At 38.8% G+C, this 26344-nt stretch overlaps 1 long non-coding RNA gene across 1 annotated transcript; it reads left to right on the forward strand.

Moving 5' to 3' along the window:
* Positions 1-949: 949 nt before the first annotated feature.
* On the forward strand, positions 950-24309 carry LOC114936712 (uncharacterized). The gene is made up of 3 exons (XR_003820767.1): positions 950-1049; positions 21068-21173; positions 24019-24309. It is a non-coding gene; the product is annotated as an uncharacterized LOC114936712 (long non-coding RNA).
* The last annotated feature ends 2035 nt before the right edge of the window (positions 24310-26344 follow it).

A 26344-nucleotide genomic window follows, 5' to 3' on the forward strand; every position in this document is an offset into this window, starting at 1 on the left:
ACTTTAAAAAGTGTAATTTCTTTCTATTGTACGAAAGAACACCAAACTTTCCTGAACGTTACAATTACGCAGGAAATAATAAATTACAATTTCTGCAATTGCAAAGAAAAGAAATAATATTTGCAATAATATTACACTAAAATCGTAAGTTTTCTCGAGTTAAGTCTGCGACTTGTTAACTCATTGTCAATGTTAAACAATTCCCATTTGAAGAAAAAATAGTTTAAACCTTCCATGTTTTCTTTTCATCTTCTCTCACAAATATTCTACCATTGTTCAGTATTCCCTATTCTTTGCTCTGCCTGTTTTTGCGTCTTGTAATTCCGTAATAAGTTTAACATATTTATCTCCCTCTGCCCCTTCTATCCTTCCATTACTTCTTCCAACAAACCCCTATGTTTGTTCGCTCCCTTTTCTCCTGCGTGGACTCCCTTATCAGATATTCAAGCAAATGCACCTTCTTTTCCTTTATCGTAATCACTCCCTAGGAAAATGACATAGAGCATAGCTATTTCGCGTGCAGTTGTTAATTTATCGCTGTTATTTGAATCGGGATCGATTTCTCTCGTCCGCCAAACTCCAATCGTGGCTCTTCCGCGTGCAGGTTTCGGAACTGGATCGGGCACATACATATATAGTATATATAGAGCGGGGTACACACAGTCGGATGGCGCGTACCCCGCGAGCAGAAATTATCCACTTTTGCGGTAATTCGTAGCTGCCGATGCGCATGGGGCACCACGCAAAATGGCCGCCGACTCGCGAGTCCCGATTGGTGACGACGGGGTGGGTTATTTGAACGGCGGTTGGTGGTTCAGCGTTGCCCGGCGCGAGTAATTTTGATCGTGATTATACTAATTTCATAGTATACCCCTTCTCGGTGGCTTAAGCATCGGCCGGGTTCACACGAGCAGCGACGCGAGCCAAGAGTAACAGTGCTCGTGAAATGCAGAGTGGTTCGAAAAGTCTCTTCTTCTCCTCGTCGCATCCGATTTTCGGACTTTAAGCACCGATTCCAACCGCTGTCACTGGACCATCGAAATCCTCAGGTACGTTTTTCCTTTAAAACACAAAGAAGCGATAAAGACAGTAATTTATCAGGTAATATTAAGTTGATAGTTCTTTTAAGGCTCAAGGACCTGTTTTATTGCTTTTAATCATCTATTGAAGATATTTTTAGCAATGTTATGTAACGTTTAACAATTTGACTGATCGGTTGTCATTCATGTGCACCAATGCGTATCTTTTCTTTTTTTCTGAAGTAAACAGAGAAGTTTAAAGTGCGCCGATCGTGCAAAACAGTAATCACCTCAGCTATTGCACTTATAAAGTCGGTTATGTTGAACTTTAATTGTTTTGCGTTAGCGCGGCGTGTATTCATAGGCAATAGGCCCCCGTTTTCTCTTTCGCCCTTCTCATTCCTCCTCTCTCTAGTCCCTTTGCGGTTTTCTCCTCGTCTGTTGCTCTCATTCTCCTTCTTCCTCTTCCTCTTCCGAGATTTCTCTCTCCCTCTCTATCAGTTCCCTCTCGTTCCTCTTCTCCTCTCCTCGTAGGCAGCGAGCGCTGCCATCGCTGCCGTCGCCGTCCTCGCCCTGGTGGGGGCTAAATTACCACAATTTTGTACTTTTTATACCGCGAGGGAAAAAAAAGAGGATAATTTTTGGTGGAAACGCAACAATTTTATCGGCCGTTGTTATGTGAGATCAGTTGGTGTCTACTGCCGCTGCGCGTTACACCTGTTCGCGCTCGTACGCTTCGATCCACAACGGGACCGAACACGCGTTCCCGTTGTCACTTTGACCGGGAACGACCCCGCGAGCGTCTCTCTTCAGCGTCATCGAGATATGCGCGCCGATAGTCGCCATCTTGGCAACCTTGATGAATGATCCTTTATGTGAGGAATTCCTCGGCGCTTTAACCTTCCAATCCAACCCCCCGCGATCGCGCTCATCGGAATTATGACAGGTGACGCGTAATGGGCTATTGTATACATGTTATTTTACTTCCTTCACAGTGACAGTTGAAGTAAAGTGTGACATTTTTGCACGTGTGATAACACCACGCGTAGAGTCCATAAAATATTTATAATCATCGAAACTTCTAGCCTCAACATGTATACACGTATGATTGTTCGTGCTACCAAGTGTGTGCAGCGCAGACGAGCAGTCGCCATTTTGGAGAACGTTCGTTCTTTCCCCGCTAGGCGTTATACACGTCATTTTCATGTGTGGGTCAGTATTGTTGTGACAGTGAAACCCCCAATTAAGATTTTCTCCTGTCTTCCTCAAATTGTTTTACTTCAAATGTTTGACGCGATATGCTATACCTACGTAATAAGCCAGTCTATAGATTTTCTGAATAACTTATATAGTTCTTACCTAGATAGTTTATGCTAAACAAGGTACTATATCCATAACTACAGTGTTGTGATATTCAAGTTTGTCCAAGACAAATTTTCGACACCAGAATTTACACATTGAGATTATAAAAATTAATATTTAATTGGTTGAACACGTTTACCTGCATTTATAAATGACATATTCTCTAAAGCAGTCTGCTAAATATTCTTTTGCCACAATAAAATTTGATTGACTTTGCGATCTAATCAATTGCGGTAGCTCAGAAAACGGATGCTTCTTCAAAATCGGTCATGTAAGTAATTTGATGGAATAGAAACAATCGCCTACTGGCAGACGATTTTTAATTACTAGCTGTCGCTACGAAAAGAATTCGCTATCCTCCACGGCTTCTTCATCTTTAATATGTGTAGCGCCTCCCCGAATGGATTCTTTCCGAGTTCCATGCCGGGGGCAGAAGCATCACTGTCCCGGAAGATTTATATCCTTAGAAGTTACGTCCTCACGGGGGTGTTCACTCTGTGCTGCAAAGTTCTTTTCTTTGTTGATTGTTTAGCCGTGAGCGTCTCCTCTGCCGTACGCAAGAATTTCGGATACCAGTCGGTCGAGAGTATCGCAATAAAAAGAACGAAGCCCGAAAGGCATGTCGATGATCTTCTTATAGCCTTTGAGGCGATCTAGATGACGTAACGTTGTTAGAACTTATCTGATCTAGGGTTGGATGCTATTAAAAACCTTGATGCTACGCAGAGGGTATTCTTCTCCGGTCATCGAGATGAAATCGAGAACGCGCGCGCAAGGTCGATCGAGCAACTTTTATAGATGTTGATTTTCAAAAATCAAAGCATCGAGGAGATCAACGTAAACCGTTTTAACGAGATTTATTTCGCCGATGGTAAAATCACCTCGGCGAAATTGTCCATAAGTGTTAAAGTTAAATGCAGGTATTACCTCAACGCTAAAATAATGTAAGTACCATATAAGCAACATTTACAAGCGCTTATATTTACTCGGCTTATGAGTTGTTAATGGGTTGCATAAAGACGCTTCTCGTTGTCCACCGGCAATTTCAGAAAGTATACAACGAGTCAACATTTTAAACTGTCAGTTTATGAAATCGGATAATCTGAAGATATTATAAACGCGTTATATTCCTTACCGTATCGTAATAGTACTTTGTTAAATTGTGAATATATTGTTTTAGTACCGAACAGATATAAGAGCTATTTGAGTGACACTTTACTCATTGAAATTTTATATCACGCATTTATTATTATTGATTTATTAATTTTACACATCATTTATAAGTGACTCATAAATCAGCAGTTGCTCTAGATTCGAGATTGAAATAATTTGTAAAACTAAAAATCATTATTGACGATATTAATTATCGCTGAAACGACGGAGATTGTCTCGTCGCAAATCATCTATATCGCAATCTTTGCCTTTACACTCTTTTATACAATAATTATTTTGATTTGTTCTAAGTTAGTAAAAAATATCAGACCCGAATTTTAAATGTTTAGAAAATTGATCAGTGCGCAAAAGTTTGCTCGGTTATTCCCTACCGTATCACAATAGTACTTTGTTAAATTGTGAATACATCGTTTTAATATACTGAACAGATATATAAGAGTTATTTGAGTGATACTTTACTCGTTGAAATTTTATGTCACGCATTTATTATTATTGATTTATTAATTTTACACATCATTTATATGTAGCTTATAAATCAGTAGCTGCTTTAAATTCGAGTTTGAAATAATTTGTAAAACAAAAAATTATTATTAACGATATTAATTATCGCCGAAACGCCGGAGATTGTCTCGTTGTAAATCACCTATAATTATAATTCTTTTATATAATTATTTAGATTTTTTTTAAATTAGTGAAAAATGTTAGGTTCAAATTTTGTTTAGAAAATTTAGTCAGTGCGCAAAAGTTTGCTCGGTATTTTCTCTCTCGGCGCGCGACTTGCGCCTTTTTGCGTTAAAATGGACGAGATCGGCGGATCGGTCGCGTTCATTATTAATGCCGAGGGTATATCTATCGCTCCCGGGCTTTTGGTGGACCAACGTCGAAATAGGGAAGGGGAGAAAGGCAATAAAACCGCACAAGGGCGAAGAGGACGGAGGTAAATAACGGTGGAGGAGGCGTGGTTGGCGCGATGCGGCGCCCTCAAAGCACGCGGTCTCGTTCCCTCGAGGATATACATCCTTTTAAGAAGAGCTCGAGGTATACGAGGGCGACCTAACCGACGAAACTGGGAGCCCCGGAGATAAGATCCTTCTAGTTATCGAACGGACTCCCGTTCTCCCGATCGAAGAGTGAAACCCCCGGAGAACCCGTTCACGGATTTCGACGGATGAGCCGCGGGCTAACCTCCTGATCTTCATCATCTCGCGCCCGAGACACTTCGCAGCCTTGAACTACCACAAGGACGCTTAATCGGACTCGATCTCTCTCTCCCGGACCATTCGGATGTCCTTGATTGATTTTAAGAAGTCTCTTCCTCCGCCGACTCCGACTCACCGTCGGCGATTTTCTTCCTCCGCAAAGCATTACAGAGCCCGTCGCAATGCTCGTTTGTCTCTTTCCGACGGCGGGAATGTTAGCACCTGCTACCACTCATTGTTCATCATGACCAATTTTTTTTTTTTTTTTTAGTACTTGCACCTGAATTGAATCTGATGGTGAAATGCAATTTCTGCCGGAAACAATTTTGAATTTTTTTTTTTTTTTACTAAATGCTATGCATGAAATTAGATAAAAAAATCTTGTAGATCTTGGGATACGGGACATTAACGCAAATGACAAATGCAATTGAGCCAAGGAAATTGTAATGGCCGTAGGAGAGAGGATGCGCGACATCCACCCATTCCTGTCCCATTTCCTCGAAAACGAGACAAGCTACATCCTGGTCGGATGGTAGAAATGATCGAAAAACACGCCTAAAGCCTCGGGCGTCAAATGGATACCTTCGACCCGGAGGATCGCTTTAACGATGATACGATGAACCCGCTGCCACGGAAACAAAGACTAAGACGTAAAAATGAAGGAATATACGTCGTTTAAGGTGGTAATTACACCTTCTTTTTGTATAACTCGCAGCCGCGGCGGCAGATGCGGTTAATGATAGCCCGAATGTGCCGATGTGTCTCACGGCAGGAGACGTACGCGACCCGGTTCCTCGGATTCTGGCGCCGCGTTGATCATCAGACACATTATATACAGCCGGCTACTACCAATCGGAATCGTCGGAAATATCGCGTGTGATGACGGAAACCCTTACACTTGAAGAGAGATCCGCTGCCTGCCAAGAAGTTTGAAGGATCATGGCGTTCAAATTGAGGGTTTTGGGGAGAGATTCTCTGTTGGATCTTCCGCGACGCGTGGACGCGCATAATAATAACTATAGTCATTCATTTGATAATTAGGTGGAAAAAATATCTTGAAAAAAATCTCAAAACTTCCGGCAACGGATTTCGAAATTTACGATCCTCCTCGCATGTTGGTTTCGCACGTTGCTTCCGCAGGTGTTCGAATAGTTCTGGGGTAGATTATATTTAATGAAATTGGTTAACTAAGTTATCGGCCATTTATTTCCTTAGCGTTCTGTGTTTCTCTCCTCATATTTATAAATTTATTATAATGCGCATGAATTATGAATGTCTCTCTCATTCTTTCGACTGATTTTATTTAAGAATCAGTATCGAGAGAAAAACGAAGAGGCATTTCTTACATTTATAATGATCCATTTCTGCGAATACAGCAATTTCGAAATACTCACGAAGAGATATAGAATTGCTAATCTTGGGTGGAATACAACAATTATAAATGATAACGAAGAATTAAGTTCCCCGTCTATTGTTCGTGATAAGAAACGCACACGATCTCGCACAATGTATAGCAGTGGCTGCATCGATTTATCTGGGTAGCATCAGGAAAAGAAACGGAGCGGCGTCTCGGAACATGCGTTTCACGCGAGCCACAGAACACATTTCCGAGAAAGCCGTAGGTTTCGCGTGAAAAACTTTGGAGAATCTTCACAAAAATTCGCGTTTTCTACTACTCACGTCTCTATTAATAACGACAACACGGGAGATTCCATTTATATGCAGATTCCGCGCAGGTAGGTTTCGTGTCGCTCTTTCGTGAAATTAAACTTGTACTTTTTTTCTTTTCTCCGGTTACACCGTGACGAAGTTTGCGTCCACGAGCGAAGAAGAAGGCCTGGCCTCTCGACCCGCCCTGCACCTTCGGTAGCCTTTAATTACCAAAAATTTTACGAGCCGCGCTACGGTTCTGTCATTTGTTTGCTCAAGCACGCCGGAAGTTCGAGCTAATTGATTATCTGCTAATTTGTAACGTCGTCTGCTTAGAAGACATCTTTGGTGGTGTCTCATTGTCGCGTGTGCGAATTTGGACAAACGATTATAAAAAACCGTCCAAAATTTAGTCATTATTACTTATTTCAAAAATGATAACGTATGCATTTGATTAAATACAGGATTGTCCCGAAATTCGCCAATCATCTATTGTATGTTTCCAATTTTTGTCATCATATTATCTTTATAACTAAGCCTTTTTACATTAAAATTCAAGAATTTAATTTGGTTAATATATATTTTATTTCCACAAGACTCACAATCAGTTACAAAGCGAAAACCCTTTATTTTAAATCGCTTATAACTCGAAAATTATTGATGCCTCGACATTTTTGAGGAGGAAAAATCGTCTCCAAATAACTTGAGGAATCTCCCATAAACAGTTCGCGAATTTCGGGACATCTTGTATTTTCTAACTATAATTCATTTCAAATCTTTTAAGATAAAGCTAGACAAATATTTTTTTCTGCTTTAATGATATGTAAATACGCACTATCATCATCGATCGATGCAACTTTTATGGGAATGAACTTTTGTACATCGCGATCCGAACAATGCATACGCGTGTTTTCAGACACGCTCGACACGCGATCAATGATTGAGGCTAGGTATAGGCCAGGTGAATATACAGCTGTTCCGTCCATGAATTTCTAATGCTTCAAAAATCGCGGCTTACTCGATGCATGAATAATAAACGGCCGTGCGAAATGTACAGGAGAGGGATGATTGGCCTTTTCTCTTCGTTGAGATTTTCGAAGTTTGATAACTTAAAAAAAGATACTAAATGTATATTAATGGATTATCATATATAAAATTCCTTAATTTAATGGCGAATAAAAATCGTGTGTTAAAATAATAATTTAAAGTGGCGAATATTTTATGACAAGCTTCCTATTAATTTATTTACGCACAAACATTATTTGAACTGAAATTAAAAATGCGCGTCGACTTTCATTCACATATAAAAGTAGAAGCAAGCAATGTTTACTCTTGTCTCGTTAGCGGATTGGATAATTGTATCAAACTCGATCTGATAAGGATAACGTAATTTGAGGTCGTTGTACATCTCTCTGCAGGACGCATCACTTACAGCTTTACGATGGTGAGATTTGTTTGTCATTGTGCTCGTTTTTTTTACCTTCACGTTGACTTTAATCGTGAGAAAGGAAAGATAATGCGTTCAGATTTTTTTAGATAAATTTGTGCGCCCTCAAGAAACTTGTCATTGAACGTCGTTAACGATTAAATAAGTTTATTCAATGTTAATGTTTTTTTTTCTTTAACAAATACGATATAAGAGAAACTTGTTTAATTACATGGCTTTGGAAGAATCTTGTTTTTGTAAAAATATAAAACAAAAAAATATAAAATTCAGTATCACTTTGCTCGCATTATCACGATTTTTTCTCGTAGTAATATTTTCATTTATAATTTCATTACTGTATGCACTCTTACTTGCTATTCGCAAGAAGATAATCGATTATTTGTCTTTACATAATGATGAAGAAATTATGCACCTATGCAATTTTATTGAAAGTTGATATGGATTGAACGGGGCAAAGCGATAACGTTATTGCATCCGTATGATTATTACGTCTTATGTACGCGTGCACTATCTATGCAAATTATCAGTGATACGCGCAACGTCTCATTACTATATTATTATATATAAGATATAATTTGTTCTTTATCGGTTACCTAACAATTTGCTACTTTTATCGTATATATATATATATATATATATATATATATATATATATATTTATATATATGTTATATACTTCGACCTAAATAAAATGGAGCGTCATTCGTCGCGTTAGACGACGCTAGACGCTCTTTACAAGAGTGTAACGTCACGCGGAGTGTGTGTACGATAATACATTTTTTTTTTTTAAATTTTTGAGAACCTCGCCTCGTCGGCCTGTTTGGGGTCAGAGGCAGCGTTCCATCGCGGATCGCAGGAACTCGACGCTGACCCACTCTACGCGGGGCCCGAGAGCTGCGTAATAACACGGCAGCACGAAACAAACCAAGGAATTAGGTACTATCGGGTTCTGCGAAAGCGGTCGACAGACGGACGTTACCAGGACGAACGAATGAACCGAGTGAACGAGCGAACAGACGGACGAGCAGACAACTAGTGCGAGAGGGGCCGAGAAGGAGCGCGCGAGACCTCGAAAGGGCCTGGCCTCGTGCAATTACGGGGCCTCGGCAACCCCGGCATTATCCCCAATTATCCGCATGCGTTTTCAAGTTAGGCTTTCGGATCCCCTCGGGGGACCAGGGCCCGCGCGAGAGCCACCGCGAGGCATCGCGACCCGCACGTCCATAGCCTCGAAGATACGGAGCACGGAAGATGCAGAGAGAGAGAGAGAGAGAGAGAGAGAGAGAGAGAGAGGATGCGGAGCACCGACGATCCATTATGTGGCGTCTGCCGTCAGACATGGATCGATTTCACCGTTTTGGAGCGGTGTGTCTGGTCTTGCTGCGACCGCAAAAGCTGCAAGATCAGAACGGTCGCATGCCTTGCGGCGAGCATCAGCGAGGAATCTCGAGATATGACGACTTCGAAATATTTTTCATCGGAATAATCGGTATCTTAAATATACGCCCAAGAGTGTTCGGAATCCTCTCGCAACAATATGCGGAAAAGATTTCATGTCAAAATTATTTAGGTAAATAAAAAGTTATTTTGGTGATATTCCAAGGAATAAGATATGTTGGTGGATTTTAAGGGTTTCATGTATTTCTTAGACAAATTATATACAATCTTGCGAGAGAGAGTTTTATGAGTTATCTAATACTTTATTGATGAATTCTACATATATAGGGTGTTCAAAAATGACTAGATACTCTGTTAATATAAGAGATTCGTAAGGTTATTTGGAGACAATTTTTCCTCAACGAAAATGTCGAGGTACCAATAATTTTCAAGTTATAAGCCTTTAAAAATAAAGAGTTTTTCGCCAATTAACCTGGTGGAAATAAAATATTAACAAAACTACTCTCTTCAGTTAATTTTAGATAGAGTTAACTTTAATGCAATTTTAATTTAAGGCTTTGTTAGTTATAAAAATACATGATAGTAAGAATTGAGAACATGCAAAAAATGATGAACCTTCCTCGTTATTTTTGCTGAGGAAAAATCATCTTCAAATAATTTTGGGAATCTCTCATTAACAGGATGTTCAGTAATTTTAGACACTCTACACAGGATGTCTCAGAACTATCAGTAAATCTGTTAATGACAGATTCCTGGAATAATTTGAAAACGATTTTTTCTCAACAAAAATGTCAAGGCATTCATAATTTTGGAATTAAAATCGATTAAAAATGAAGGATTTTTTCCAATGCCAATGAAACAAAATATTAACAAAACTACATTCTTCAGTTAATATCAGATGGAGTTTACTTTCATAAAATTTTAATTTAAAGCTTAGTTACAAAAGCTACATGATGACAAAAATTAGAAATGCATGCAAAAAATGATGAACCTTTCTCAACATTTTTGCTGAGGAAAAATCGTCTCCAAATAACCTTAAAAAATTCCCATTAACAGAATGTCCAGTAATTTTGGGATACTGTATATATATTTTTTAAATTTTATTTTATATTTGTATGAAGATATTTCTATTCTGAAAAGAGAAAGAGAGAACAGGTCTAAAATCGATATCTATATAAAATCGAATTTAGCTAATGTTATAGAGAACGAATGGCCAGGAGGAAAGCATACGCCATAGTCGAGCGTGCAGCAAATCGAAATACTACCGATCTATTACGTGGCATTCGGCATCGGACCCAAACATCGATATCGATTGTTTGAACCTGCGGGTTCTTAACCGCAAGGCATGCGACCGATTTCGCCGCGATGAGCTGTTCCGATGCTGAGCTATTCTGACGTCCGCGCATCGAATGCCTCCGGTGTAATCGTGAGGGAAGGACGAGCGAAGGAAGGTCGAATGGTCGATTACGCGGCCGCCAGGTGAAACCGTTACCGATCCGAGGAGAGTGGCTCATCCGATGAATCCGATTTGGCACATCGATTATTAGATTTTCTCTGGATTGAACGTCGCGCAAAAAGATAAACCGGACGCGATATTTGAAATAGTGATACAAGGGATGAAGATAAGGAGTTCGAAATTTATCGCGATATTTTAATGGAAACGCTACAAAATACGATAAAATAGGACTTTGAGGGCAACAGAAAGGACCAGCGAGAAAAGAAACAAGGATGCCGAATACCGAAGGAAACGGACGGTCGTAAATGCATTTTTGCGGTCGCCTTTTTAGAGCCTAGACGCGATGTTTACATCGAGAAAGCTCCGCTGTGACCGCATAAAGTCTCGCCTCGATGATCCTCGCCGGAGGATGAGATAGAGAAGATAGAGTGAAAGAAGGCATTCCATGTAAACCGTTATGATGACACGGCGTTAATGGAAGATTGTTTATCGCGTATTTTTCGTTACCGTTATTTTCTCACGAATATTCATAATTACCCTCCTGTGCTCCTTCCGAGTAATATCCACTGTGACACTAAACCTATGTGTTCTGCGCAAAGTAACCGGGACCTGATCGCAAAAGATTGGAAAATACATATAATTACAATTTGCGAGATGATTAACCGCGGCTAATTACTTAATAAAAATCATAATTTATAATAAAACATCCTCTTACGGACATTAAAATCCTTTAAAGCAATTTTTAACTTGCTCGTATCATCCAAGAAAAGACTCTTGTATCACGATTTCACTAAACATCAAACATTAATGCAATTTATGAAATCTGCAAGCGGAAGAAACCGCTAAACGATACCTGGCACACAAGACTCTGATAAGGATTTCATACTTAACTGCCTCTCTCATGCATGAATCGTATAGCAACTAAAAGGCGGCCAAGAAATCTTACACGCTTATGTGTGATTAAGTATAACCGACGCGCGCGCGGGATACCTGGTATTAGCTGATTCATCTGAGCGAGAACGAAAAGCGAGCAACATTTATTCGTATATAATTGCGACGGTCAACTAACCATCGTATAGCTTACCCTGTTCTGACAGAAACTTCCTAGCCCTCTGAGAGGGCTGTAATTCGCCGCGCGCAATATCTCGTAAGCTTTTCGTCAATCGAAATCTACACTCGTGATCTAAGTCGCTCAATCACGAGAAGGAGGGTAGGGGATAACTTGAAAATGGAGCACCTCGGGATTTCCCGAGGATCGCTGGCGTGCCACGAGAAAGATTTACAGTCTCCGCACCGGAAAGGGTACCGAGAGGGCGGTCGGTGGAAGAATGGTTTCCGGCGGCGGTAGCTCATACGGCCCAGACGTTGCACGTACCACATACATTCTACATTCGCATTTAAGACCGACCGTCTGCAGAAACTAATGTCGAATCGGCCGGTAGATACGCTCCAGCAGTGATTTGTAATCTGTATAAAAGGTTCCTACGTCATGTGTACAACCTGGAGACTCCTTGAAGGAACTAGTTGCGCCAAGGTGGTTCTTAGAAGAGATACTTCGCCAAGCGAAGTTTCTCCATCCGTCGGAAGTCACCGGTTTTGTTAGTTAACACCATGGGATTTATGATACCAAACAACATCACGTCTAAAAACGGGACACAAGACGTCTTAAAGACATATCATATTGGCGTCTTAAAGACATATCATATTGGCGTCTTAAAGACATTTAATATGATGTCTAAAATACATTTTACTGACTTCTTTAAGACGTCTTATGTCCCGATTTTAGACATTTTGTTGTCTAGATACCTTTCTGCTCTTCTAACGTCTTGCTATGCCGCGGTAATTCAACCGGAAGTGTTTACGGGGAGATAGACTGTGAAGGATTGCTCTCATTTGAAATGTCGTCAAAGTGTGCCCTAGAATAAATGTACAAAGCCATATAATCTTCAGCGACGCAGTTTATCGTAATGCAGACTTTACATGCTTGTAACAAGTTCTCAAAATAATATTTCCCCGAGAAAAGTTCGTATACCCCTTTTACCTAACTCTACTATGGTATACATATATACCATATTTTTTCTTCAGTCTCAGCTCAATTCCCTTCGACATAGTACAAGCGATATCAACCATCGACACAGCTATAATCGAACTTGGAGTAACTTGCGAAGCATACGGTCTGTTTACTCCGATTACACGCGAGGCTAGGAGCCTAAAGTGTTAAAGGGATTCCAGCTTTTGTTCGTTCCGTGTTCGGGCGTAAACCACGTGTCGGTTACGGTCGAGGCTGCTATTTCCCGGCGGACGATCCCTTCAATCAGGAATTATACGTACGTGCAGCATGGCGTCGTGCAACTCTTACGCGGCTTACACCTTTCGAGCACAATTTTCATAATGATATGCGAAAGCGAAGGAGAGAGAAAGATCGAATTAGCTCCACCTGACGTACGGAATGAACCGCGGCAGATGACAACCGGGTCCAAGACCGATATTCTTCAGGGATAATGAGCGCCGAACCGCCTGCGCGACATTGACATTGTACTCTGTTGTCTTCTTCGCCGCTGCCAAAAGTCGAGCGACGTGTTCGTTGAAAGAGAAAAAAGGGAGATAGAGGGGGAAGTCCGACGTAGCAAGGTGCAACGAACTCCGCCGGCCAGCCAAATTGCTACCTTCTTCAGCACACCCTCCTTATTACGGCTCTAGTTCCGTCGTGGAAAATCACTTTGAGGGAGTTTCCGACGAAGTTGGGGATTTAAGGAGCGGCAACTATAATTGGATAGATGTACTCGCGGACAATGCACTCACGTGGTCAGAGGAAACGCTTCGGGAACTGCTTCAAACACGTTTGAATTTTTATTTTTATTCAAACATCTCGAACTTTGCTGTAAAAAAATTTATACTTCTAATCTTATGTGAAATGTGGATTTCGTTTAAATCAACCGGTTTATTCATATGTTGTAGCTTCTTACGTACTGAACAAAAGATGCAATAGCCTCAAAGCTAAATAATTATTGAATTACAGCTCAAGTTTTTTATATTATTTAATTGTAAATCAGTAACTGTTTATTATTTGGTTTTGAGCCTATTACATTTTTTATTCAGTAGATCATAAACTATAACATATGAGAAAAACCAACTAATTTAATTTCATCTAGGATTTCATACAAATTCAAAATATTTTGTAAAGTATCTTCCAACAAAAGCTGACTGCTCGATGAATTATTTTGATTTTAATATATTTTCTAAAGCTTGTCTCGGCATTATCTGTTACTGAAGATGATACTTTAAGAAAATCTCACGTTCGCGACGACGAAATATCAGAGAGTGGCGACTCTTTTCCACTTCCCGTCGCAAAACTAGCGGCCTTGATCGCTCCACGTAGGAAGTTCATGACCGTGATTCAGGAAGATTGCATCCGAGTAGTCCGCTTGCGCGGACTCGGCCGGAACACAGTTGGATTCTCACGCGAGTTTCCGCGTACAGGCGTATTTCTCGCGCGCGCGTTCCTCATCGCATCACGAGCTCTCTCTCTCTCTCTCGGCATTGCTTCTCTTCTTTGCCGCGCGCGTGCAGCTTTCGAAATATCGTGGCTCGCTCCGCTCTATGGTTCGGTGCCTATCAATCACTTGGTGCATGGCCCGACAATAAGACTCCACGAAAGAGGGAGCTATTATCCTGCCAGACTCTGGTGATGCACGACCTCCAGGGCCCGACGCTGGACCTTAAGCCCTCGCCGAACGTCGATCGTGAGGCGCACGAAAATTTCGTAACGTTTTGCGAAACGGTGAGAGAGAAAGAGCGAGGAGCATCTGACGACGCTCGAAATCCGACGGAATTACACGTGTCACGTGTCAATCTTAATGTCAAATAATAGGACGTTTTTTATTCAAAGACATTTCTATTTTAATTTAATAAGATATCTAATATCAAAAAATTGTGAATAAAAATGTAGTTTAGTCAAATTTTTATTATAGTAAAGTTAAACAGAAATGACAAAAAATATAGGATATCCCAAAATTAGCGAAGAGCATCTGACAACGCTCGAAATCCGACGGAATTACACGTGTCACGTGTCAATCTTAATGTCAGATAATAGGACGTTTTTTATTCAAAGACATTCTATTTTAATTTAATAAGATATCTAATATCAAAAAATTGTGAATAAAAATGTAGTTTAGTCAAATTTTTATTATAGTAAAGTTAAACAGAAATGACAAAAAATATAGGATATCCCAAAATTAGCGAAGAGCATCTGACAACGCTCGAAATCCGACGGAATTACACGTGTCACGTGTCAATCTTAATGTCAGCTATAGATAATAGAGCAGTTTTTATTTAAAGACATTCTATTTTAATTTAATAAAATATATAATATCGAAAAAATTGTGAATAAAAATGTAGTTTAGCCAAATTTTTATTATACTAAAGTTAAATAGAATTGACAGAAAATACAGAATATCCCAAAATTAGCGGATCACCTGGTATTGGCAGATTCTTGGACTCATTTAGAGACGATTTTTCCTCAGCGAAAATGTCGAGGAAAGTCATCATTTTTTGTATATCTCCAATTTTTGCCATTATGTGTATCTTTGTGATAAAGCCTTAAATTAAAATTCTATTCTAAAGTAAACTTTACTAGAAATTAATTGAAAAATACACACACGGAAAAAGAATTCTCTCTTAGAATTTACTCTGAAAATCATGATAATAGTCGTGGGACAATATGATATTGGAAGCATTTTATAAGAGTTTCTCTGATTAATATTTACCACAATAAAAAATATTAATATGTACATAGTAAAATTAATCAAACATATTTTATATCGTATTGTGGTAGATTATTACGATTTTCGGGATAAATTCTAAGAGAAAAATCTCTCTGTGCATGATTTTGTTAATATTTTATTTCCACAAAGCTTAATTTGCGAAAAACACTATTTATCGGTGTCTCGACATTTTTGCTCAGAAAAAATTGTCTTCAAATGATCCCAGGAATCTGAGATTAATAGGTATGATCCGCTAATGCTGGGACACTTTATATATATTCCACGTGACTTGAAAAATCTCCCAAGATTACAAATACGTACGTCGTTACCGGGTACATCGTAGAAATCCTTCTAAAATAAGCGGGGTAATATCAGTAAGAAGTACATGTCGGGGCCGAGGGAAGAGAATTATGATGGTGCGGGCCCCCAGGAAGCCTCACGTCCGTATTAAATCTCAGGCAAGCACGATGGCATAATGAAAAATCCGACAGTAGACATAAGTCAGGGCCGTCGCGAGGAAGAGCGATCGGGCTCGTTCTCCTCGTGAATATTCATCGATCTCTTCTGCTTCGTCGTACAATGGCAGAGGGCTGAGAGAACGAGATTCCGCGCTATCGGCGCGAAAAGAACGTCGGCAACGATACAGAATTCTCCACTAGAGTATAACGTGCTTCGTGGAACAAAGGCTATTAAAATTTAGATTGATTACTTCTTCATATATCAGTTTATTCTTCATATCAGTTATTTCCCTATTTGAAATGTTTTGGAGAATATTCATTCTTTTCGAAGATCTTTTTCTATGCAACATCAACTATTTTTTCTATACATTTTTACTTTATTAATTTTTTATACAAATTATATATAGATGCCTGTAAATATTTTATCACCTTGAACGTTCTGAGAATTACACTGTTCGGATCAAAAGCTTAAGTATGCGATTCGAGATGTTCGCCATCTTTGCAGGATCGCGTGTCAGGCTAGCATCCACGTATCCTCGAGGAAGGAAAACTCGTTATGCATCATATATCGGTGTGCGTGTGCAGTCGAGGGTGCACATGAGATGCCAAGACGATCTATCGCTGCATACTATGTGTTTCGCCGACGACGTGAATCATTACGAATGCGAGTACATGTATCACAAAGTTTGAAAACTTCAATTTTTCTTAATGATATTTATTTCATTAATTCTATTAAATTCGTAAAATTGCATCATGATTCTTCAATGTATAACTTCAGCTTCTCTTCATGATTAGCTATACAAAACTTATTCTTGATTGATACTTTCAGGCGATCAAAAATTTGTTTGGATTTAAAAACTCAACAGAAAATCGATTACCAGATTAAAAATAAAAATTGTGAAATATTAAGAAACAATTAGGGTAATTCTGGCTAACAGTTTGTAGATGAAGCTTACTGGACAAAATATGCATTACCTCGTGCGACGTTGTATGTAAATTGGGGAAATAATAAATTTCTCGAGCTGGAAAGTGATGAAAAAAATCGCGCGCGCAGAGTTTTTTTCTTGCATTTCTTGGCTGCTCTTGGTCTCGGGGTGCAGTCTCGCTCTCGAAATGACATGCAAATGCAATGGGTATCCAAGGCGAGTTCTGGTTTTTCAGGGCGTTACTCTCAGAAATTCTGGTCGGTTGGTTGGTCGATGCAGAACGTCGAGGGCGGTACATCTGTCGGCGGAAGATTTATATTCCGAGGCCGAGGTTCTGCTTCAACCCATTCCCGACCGGCTAGGCACGCAGGCAAAAAGCAACTTTGTATCGGAATTCGCGAATCAGCGACGCCTCGAAAATTCATCATACTCATTTCTTATATCACGCGACGGATTAAAATATTTCAGCCTGATTTATGTGCAGCAGCACGTGCAACCGAGTCCCCAGGTCACCCTAAGATCGAGAATGAAGCTAAGAATACGAATCAGGGAATATATTTACTTGCACACGCGTGTATATATCTATACGAGAATGTTTTCGGCGATTAAGCGGAAATTTATAAGAACGTCTGTTGACAAATTGACTGACAATTTTCGTCGCAGAAAAATATAATAATCAACTCGTGCTTAATTAATTAAATATTTACTACCGTCGCGGCACGCGAGATACGATATACACATTTTAAAATATCGTATGAAACAGTATTTAATACACTACTGCAAAGTTATAAATACTGGTTATATCGACATGACATTTCTTATGTCAAATAGCTGGCGTAATAAGTGTCAAAATTTAAATATGTAAATTGTATATAATTATTAATTATTAATAATATAATATATTACATTATAAAAAAAAACAAGTATTTTATAACACTCAATAAATAAATGCAAAAATGTGGGTAGTTAAAATAAATCCCAACGCAAAATAAAAAAGAGCTATAATAATTACGATCTAAAGGGGTAGCAAGGGGATGAAAATCCAATAATCTCGTTTAATTTTTCGACGGTACGAAATCAGACGTTAACGTTCGCCACACGGCACGGCTTCAAAATAGAGGATTCCGGCTTGGCGAGAAAACGATGCGATGGGGCGCGATTATAACTCGGCCGCAAGGCTCCGTCGGGTCTATCAAAACCCGCTCGGCCATACATCAATGCCATATACGTATAATTTCGATGTCGACTGGCTCTTGGTTTTATTTGCCACGTGTAAAAGCGAAGGCGTACGCGCCGCAATGCGAGATTTGATGTTAGGCAGACGCAACTCCGTTCCATTTTTTATACGCCGGTACTTAGACCTTTCGTGATGCTTCATGTAAGATGCAAGCTGGTGCCGGTAAAAAGAAAGATATATTTTATAACTTATAATTATTGTGCAAAAATCGACGCGAGATATATAGATCACCGTAAAAATTCAGAGGAAGGAAACTAATAATTTATTTTTTTAGGATGATTACTTTTTTAGGATGATATTATATATAGTATAATTGGTATATTATCATGTGGACTTGTCTTTGGATCGAGAGACTTTATTGCAATCATTTTTATATTTGATTAGCTAGAGATCGGTCAAGTATAAAACATACATTGAATGCAATCAAGGAAGATAGAGTACATAGTTAAACGATATGATATTATTCAGAGGTAATAAATGTCACAATATGATTTAATAGCTCTGTAATTTTCATCATTCAACTGTCATCAAGAGGGCTACGAATAGGTATACAGGGTGCTCAGTGAATCATTGATTTACAGTATATTCCTGATGTCATTTGAAGACAATTTTTCCTCAGGGAAAATATCGAAGTACCAATAATTTTCGAGTTATAAGCAATTAACAATAAAGAGTGTTTCGCAAACTAGGTCTTATGGAAATAAAATATTAATAAAATCAATTTTAATTAATTTCAGGTAGAGTTTATTTTAATAGAATTTTAATTTAAGGGTCAAGTTACAATACTAAAAAAAGTATTAAATCAATAAATATTTATTTATTTTGAAGAGAATTTTCTTATATTAAATAAATATTTTTCACATTAAATCAATATTATTAGTTTCAAATAAATGATTTGTTTGGCAGTATATTGAAATAATTACTTATTCGAATTCAATAAATTAATTTTTCAGTGAAAGAACATGCTGGCAAAAATTGGGAACATGTAAAAACTGATGACTTCTCTCAACATTTTCGCTGAGAAAAAATCGTCTCCAAATGACGTCGGGAATCTAATTCTATATCAGTAGTTTGCTAAATACGGAGGACACCTTGAATAAGCATAACGTCAATTAGTATCTTCTCTGTACGATTATAAGTCTGATACATAAATATTGAATAATTTAAAAAATGGTAGTAATTTAATCAACCAATTCTGGCAAATTAAGTGATCTTTATTCAGGACGTTTCGACCCTTATCAAGTGCTATAATATATAATAACGACAATTGTTAGAAAATTAAAAAATTAAAAAGTAACAAAGTAACTATAATAAAACGATAAATATTTCCACACATTAATATGTAAACCTACCTAAAACACAAACCTTTTTTAAAAAACCTTAATTATTGATCTTACAATGTGACAAGATATAATAAATCGATAATGTGAAACAATTAACTATATTATTGTAAAACCCATGGCCAAAACGTCGTGAATAAAGATCACTTAATTTACCGGAATTGGTTGATTAAATTACTACCATTTTTTAATTATCATCTGGTGACTTCACAGTTTTTTTACATCGAATAATTTAGTTCTCGCATTTTTCTTTTTTGGCAACACCAAAATTTTCATAGCATAATCTTATAAGCAGATCTTGATAAATTCTAAACTGGCAACCACACGCGCATATCCGACGCATTCTTTCCACCCGGCCATTTTGCTCAGAAAGAGATCGCGAAGGACCGGTCGCGCGGGCGAGAAAGCCCATACACCACGCGCTCTTTTTGCGCCGAGATCGGTAATAATCCAATAAATCAGAGTACCCCGGCCGGTGCAATTACGTTCCGTGGCTGAGAAACTCGCAGAACCCAACCCCTCTCGTAAATATTGCCCTCTGCGCGCAGCATCGACGCAGCATCATCTTCTCCGCCGAGAGTTCTTCTTCTCTCGCGGCTTCCTCTTCTTCTTCTTCTCTTTTTTTCGATGGTCTCACGACCCCGCCGCAACTAGAAGAGATCCAACCTCGCGCGCACCGCACGCCATAGGGTTGCCGATGATACTCATCCCTCTCTCTCTCGTGTGTTCTTTTATTACTCGCCCGCCGTTTCTTCCCGAACGTGGACACACCGTGGCGCAACCATGGGAACCGTCCGTACGTTCGAGTCTCTTCGAGAGGAGAGAGAGGAGAGTTTAATTGCCACCGTGCGATCTGTTAATTCGCGAGTGTCAGCTTGAGAAAGCGAGCTGTGAGAAGCGAGAGGGAGGATTTATCTCTCTCCGCCGTCGACAGCAGCATCGACGCGAGGGATATTCTTCGGGAGTGCGTGTCTGCGAAAATATGGGGGTCGAAACGCGACGGCCAAGAATGCGTCTAGCTCGTGGAACGAGACGAAGGAGTCTCGAAATTCCTTAGAATGTCGAACGAAAAAGGAGAAATAGAAATATCTTGCTCGAGAAGTAAAAATAAATTGCTTGAGAACCGATATATGTATATAGGTGTCGCACTGAAAATATACAAGTAGATCTCGTTATTGGAAGACGATTTTTCTTCGGCAAAATGTCGAAGGCCATCATTTTTTGCATGTTTTCAATTTTTGCCATCGTGTATCTTTTTATAACTAAATCTTAAATTAAAATTTTATCAAAGTATACTTGAAATTAATTGGCGAATGTGGTTTGTTAATATTTTATTTGTACAAAATATAGTTTGCGAAAAAATGATCGATGCCTCAATATTTTTGCTGAGGAAAAATTGTCTCCGAATAACAAAACCTACTTATATATTTTCGATGTGACAACCTTATATGTCAAACCTGTATATGTATATAAAATACTATATTTAATAATATTATTAATATAAAATAATATAAAATAATTAACACATAAAATAATATTAATATAAAATAATCGGCTATGGGTTAAACATATTTTAAGCATATCTGTCGCTTCTTTTTTTTACGAAACATTGATCAGCACTTGCCCGATTATTTTTCAGACTGGCACGGGGAGAATGAGGGAAAGAGGAGCTACCCCATAATGTTTTTCGAAAATTGTCGCCAACATGCGACGACCACGCACGCTCCACACATGACGTACGACAGGTATGTCATGTCACAGACAGAGGGACTCAATTCTATGAATTTCATCATTCTCGAAGGGGTAGAAGATGCGAGTTTTGACAGCCGGTCCGCGTCATTACGCCAATAATATATCCGTCGTTGGACAATGCAATGATCCTACGTTTGTCGAAGCATTATAAGTAGAGAAACGTCAAACGTAAAAATGATACACGGCAAATTATACATCGCGCTGAAACCCTTGCACGAGAAAAGACAGAAAGAAACGGCCGGCTAAATGTCACGAATGATACATTCGAAGCGAGGCCTGATGTGTGCGTTATTGCGTTCGATAATTATTGAGAGAATCGTGACGCATACACACACGCGATAGTAAATAACAATATGTGACAGTTCGCGAAGATTGTAACACGTACAGCATCGAATACCAAAGGACTCGCGTAATCCTTTTAACTTTACGCGAATTAACCGCCTCTCCGAGCTGCGACGCGAAGAGGTATCATATATTCATAGGTATATATCATATTCATTCGGTTTGATAAATGTCACGAACTTTTGCAATTGTAATTCTTCTTACTTAGATAGGTATTACGTAAATGGCTTGGGATAGAAACTCGGATGATTATTGACGGAAAGAAAGTAACTCTATTGTTATTCAATGATAATTGCTCATTGTTTCCGAGGAACGCCTTGGTAACGTTGCTAAAATTTTTAATACCAATCTCAGAGAGAGAGAGAGAGATTGTAATTATCTCATTCACACGACACAAAAAATACAATACATACATTTTATTTTACTATTGGCGAAAGAAACGTCCACCGCGATAAGAGGCGCTCCTGAAGCAAAACAAATATGGCCGCCGCGAATATACAACAGTTTTTGTACAAGTGTAAAGATAAATTTTTTTAATGCTAAAATTTGTAACATCAATCTCAGAGAGAGAGAGAGAGAGAGATTGTAATTATCTCATTCACACGACACAAAAAATACAATACATACATTTTATTTTACTATTGGCGAAAGAAACGTCCACCGCGATAAGAGGCGCTCCTGAAGCAAAACAAATATGGCCGCCGCGAATATACAATAACAGTTTTTGTACAAGTGTAAAGATAAATTTTTGAAATGAAAAACTTGTCATTGCGGCTAGACACATTCTGATTATACAAAAGCTACACCTTTACAAGAAATATGATTATTATGTGCGGTGTAACTATATGAAAAGTCAAGAAAGAATAGATTTATATTCCTTATGTCTACAAATAAGTGTCTTGACGTAAGAATCTCATATGATGACTGGAACATTATTAATTAATTTTTCAAATAATATAACAAGATAATGTTAGATGTATATTCGCGACGGCCATTTATGATAGTTCACGTGACCGCTAGTGTGTTTTTGCATTACATTTTTATAAAGCCCGAATAAAATAAAAATAAGTTTCTTTCCATCATTTTGAGTAGCTGTTAAGACGATGTCGAGTACCAATGATGATTTTCCGGAGCGTCTTTGGTTGCCGTCGGCATTTTAACGCACAGGCGATAAATCTCGAGACGAATAGGCTTTTAGGTGGCCTAGCCCGTTAGAAAAGAAGCAAGTAGAATTGCGAAAATGAGAGAACACACTGCCAATAGATTTACGAGGCCATCCGTCTTCTAGTACGCACTCGCGATAAAGCGCAGCTCATCTATACAGTACATTGTATACATGTATATGTTTGCGCACGGCATATCCACACGTGTATATATGTACACAACGTACGATTCTAGAGGAATGGTACGTTATTATAACCTACGAGGCGTAATTGTTTCCAAGGAACCGACATGGAGAAGACCTTGCCTGAGAACCTACAAGTATTGGTAGTGTTTCTACAGGGAGTTTCAGCGATAGTGCTGGTAGTCACGACCACCTCGCTCGATCCTAATCGCAGTAACACATGAGAGAAAGAGAGAGAACTACGTGTTAGAATTTGCATCGGTATAATCGAATCTAAACTCCGCCAATAAGGAGAATTCGCGTCGTGGAGAGAAAAAAGAATAAAATTTAAGAAATACATAGGTATGTTCAAAGAAATAAAATTCAAACGCGTCAATATGATTTATATGAATTATTCTTGAAAGCAATAGAGTTGGGAGAAAATTGTGGATTAGAAAAATTGATTAAAGTGGCCACTTAATTACCTAACTCATTTATCTCGGCGCTTATCTCTAATTGATCACGACAGGAAAGTATGTTAATGCGAGCCATAACGTAAATTCGATAAAGTCGTAACTGCGTGCGGAACGATAAAGTAGCTCTGAATAATGACAAGTATTTATAGTAGAATAACACACAGTGTAGCATGTAAACTTTCAGTTTTGTTAGATTTAAATTTAGAACGCCGAAGAAACAGATTTGCAAATTTGCGACGACTTTGTCGGTACCAGAGAGAGAAAGAGAGAGACCTTGCTCGCGAAAATGTCGTGATATTATAGTTGGCTTCCGCGGGAAGCCCGAATGATAGTGCGGCTAGTCACGACTACCTCGGTCGATTGTAATCTAGCGAGCGCAAAGGAAGCGATTGTATTTTTATCAGTCATCATGCAAAGTTGCCTTTTTTTCTCTTCCTTTCTTCCCTTCTTTTTTACAAATGTCGGAAACGCGCGGTGCGACTTATCGATGTCAACTTTATCCGAATTTCATGTAACGATGCTAAAAATAATCGGACGCAAAATAGGCAACCTGTGACTTGCAATTAAATTAGAAGCACGTTATGTTGAATATTGCATGATTTTCACGTGTCCGATCAATTTTGATTTTCAATGACATAATAAATCACGAGGGGACTTGAGTTATAAAAAACCAATCATAATTCGATTTGCTTCCAGATTTGTGCCTCGCTTAACGAAAACACTTGTGCCAGTCTTGCTGAGATGACCACGGCTGGAAGATAATCCTGGAAAACTTTATTCCGATGGTAATCCTAATGATTATGCATAATTAATCAGATAATATGCAAATTTCTCTGTAATCAAACTCGAGATTACTACGTTCGTTGTTTCCGTCGTGAGTAGGTAGGAAACGGAGGAAATGAAAACGGAATATGACTATTAATTGTGTGCAACGTTGTGCACTTGAAAAACATATATCATTGTACGCGCTTCGAGCAATACATGATTATAATAGACATTAATAAAATTACATCTACAAAAAATAAAAATTTTTGCATTACGAAGCGATTTAAGATCCATTCCACGAATTTCAATTTATACATCCTTGATAATAATTGTTAATAATTTTCCAAGACGCGAACAATTGCAGGCAAACTGTTCCTGATTTTTTCTGGGGCGCAAAATGTATTCCTCTTTACAGATGCAATCTTTCTAACATCTTGCGGTGCAAAATAAGCGCATACGGCCGCTTATTTGCGCGTAAAAACTTTTGCACATTTCACAATGTTCTCGCGTGTTACGAGAAAATAGCGGAGATACGTGCGTCACAGTGCGATTGGGAGGGAGAGAGCAGGGAAAAAAAAAGAAATTATTTTTTAGAACGCGAACCCGGAATGGCGCCGGCGGTCCGGTTTAATCTCGACACACCCATTACACACGGCTTGTACATATTACATCACGATCGCACTCGATAGCGAGCTCCGTATCTATACGAGCGAGCCCTATCCACCTATATCCCCGCCTCGGCCGCGATATACCTACGTGTAAGTCGCAATTAAAATTCAAGAAAAATTCTCGGAAACCTGTTCGAGAATATACTGTGAGCGAAATATTTCGCTGCCGGGGTGGTCACGCAGGAACGCCAGTCACGGATGATCTCGTTTAATTACCCCAGCCCTTAAACGCGTGCTGCCCCCTCTCGAAATTTTTTATCGTCCGGCATTCTTGATCCCCAGCCGTCGCGGTGATCAATTATTTCGCGCAAAATTGGATACTTTTCGACACCTTGTTAATAATAGACTCTTATATACCATTTCACTATTTTTCTCGATATCCGGTTTATCCCTGTAAGCAACAACATGAATATTCATCAAAATTCACAATGCGCGCCCGATTTTACATTCATCATCGATATATTCTAGCCTTAACAGATCGAATTTAATTAAATGTTTTACGCTGACATCTTAAGAGATTTTGTAATTTTATAGCAATTATTAATAAATATATGTTACTTGAAACCGTATTAAAGTGTGCCTGTTCATGATGAAGTATCAAATTAATCAATTAATCAATCTCGCGGTTGTTAATATCGTTTATTAATTTTTAGTCCCATAATAATTTGATAAATGTAGCCGGTCGTTTAATAAATATATGACTACATATGTGTCATAATGCAATATTAAAAACGTCCAAGCGTTCTCTTTTTCAGTTGCAATTTCCACTCGCATCTAATCGTACGATCAGTAATCAATAAGTCGTCGCACACCACGCTATAACTGAGTTCCCGGGAAACAATATCACTTATTCCACCATTTCCTTTTACATCTTTCGTCGATCATTTATTTCTCTTTGCATCGCAATGTTTTCAAATCTATCGATTATATTAATGCGCGAGTGTCGGCGAGAGGAAACTTCTTTGTGGAAGTCATTTTCTAGCGTGAGTACTCGGAAAACGTTGCACAAGTAAAGAAAAAAAGAGAAAAACAAAGTGCAGTATTCACAGTATTGTTCTGCGATTTCGTGAAATGGCGGTACGAAAGAGAGTGCGGTTACGAGAGATACGGTCTCGGGAAACCACCATTTTGAAAGATGCAGCATCCTGCAAGCCGTGCAACCCACGCAAAACCCACGAAGAGGACTCACACCATCGCAATCACCCACGTTCCAATCCCATTGGTCGAGGCGTCTTTACCCATGGAATACCACACCACCGACAGGCCCAGATCATTGTCAGGTTTGTATAGGGTGTCCATGAATCTTAGAACGATAGAATATAATCCCGCCTACCTCGAAGAAGCAAAGAATTTTATTGTATTCGGACTAATTATTATACAATTATTGAAACGATGATTTGGAAGAAGCTATAATCATTAATATAGCTTGATAAAAAAGTACCCAGGTAACACCAAAATCGAAAAATGTTCAAAATGATAAGATGTCTCAATTTTGGATGTGATGCTGTTTATGGGGACTGATAATAATTTTGCTGATGCTAATATCCCAGACAACAAAACGTTTAAAATTGGGACATATCCTTTAAGAC

This window comes from Nylanderia fulva, unplaced genomic scaffold, assembly GCF_048542155.1.
Source record: "Nylanderia fulva isolate GAGA-0341 unplaced genomic scaffold, ASM4854215v1 Scaffold12, whole genome shotgun sequence".
Lineage (NCBI taxonomy): Eukaryota > Metazoa > Arthropoda > Insecta > Hymenoptera > Formicidae > Nylanderia > Nylanderia fulva.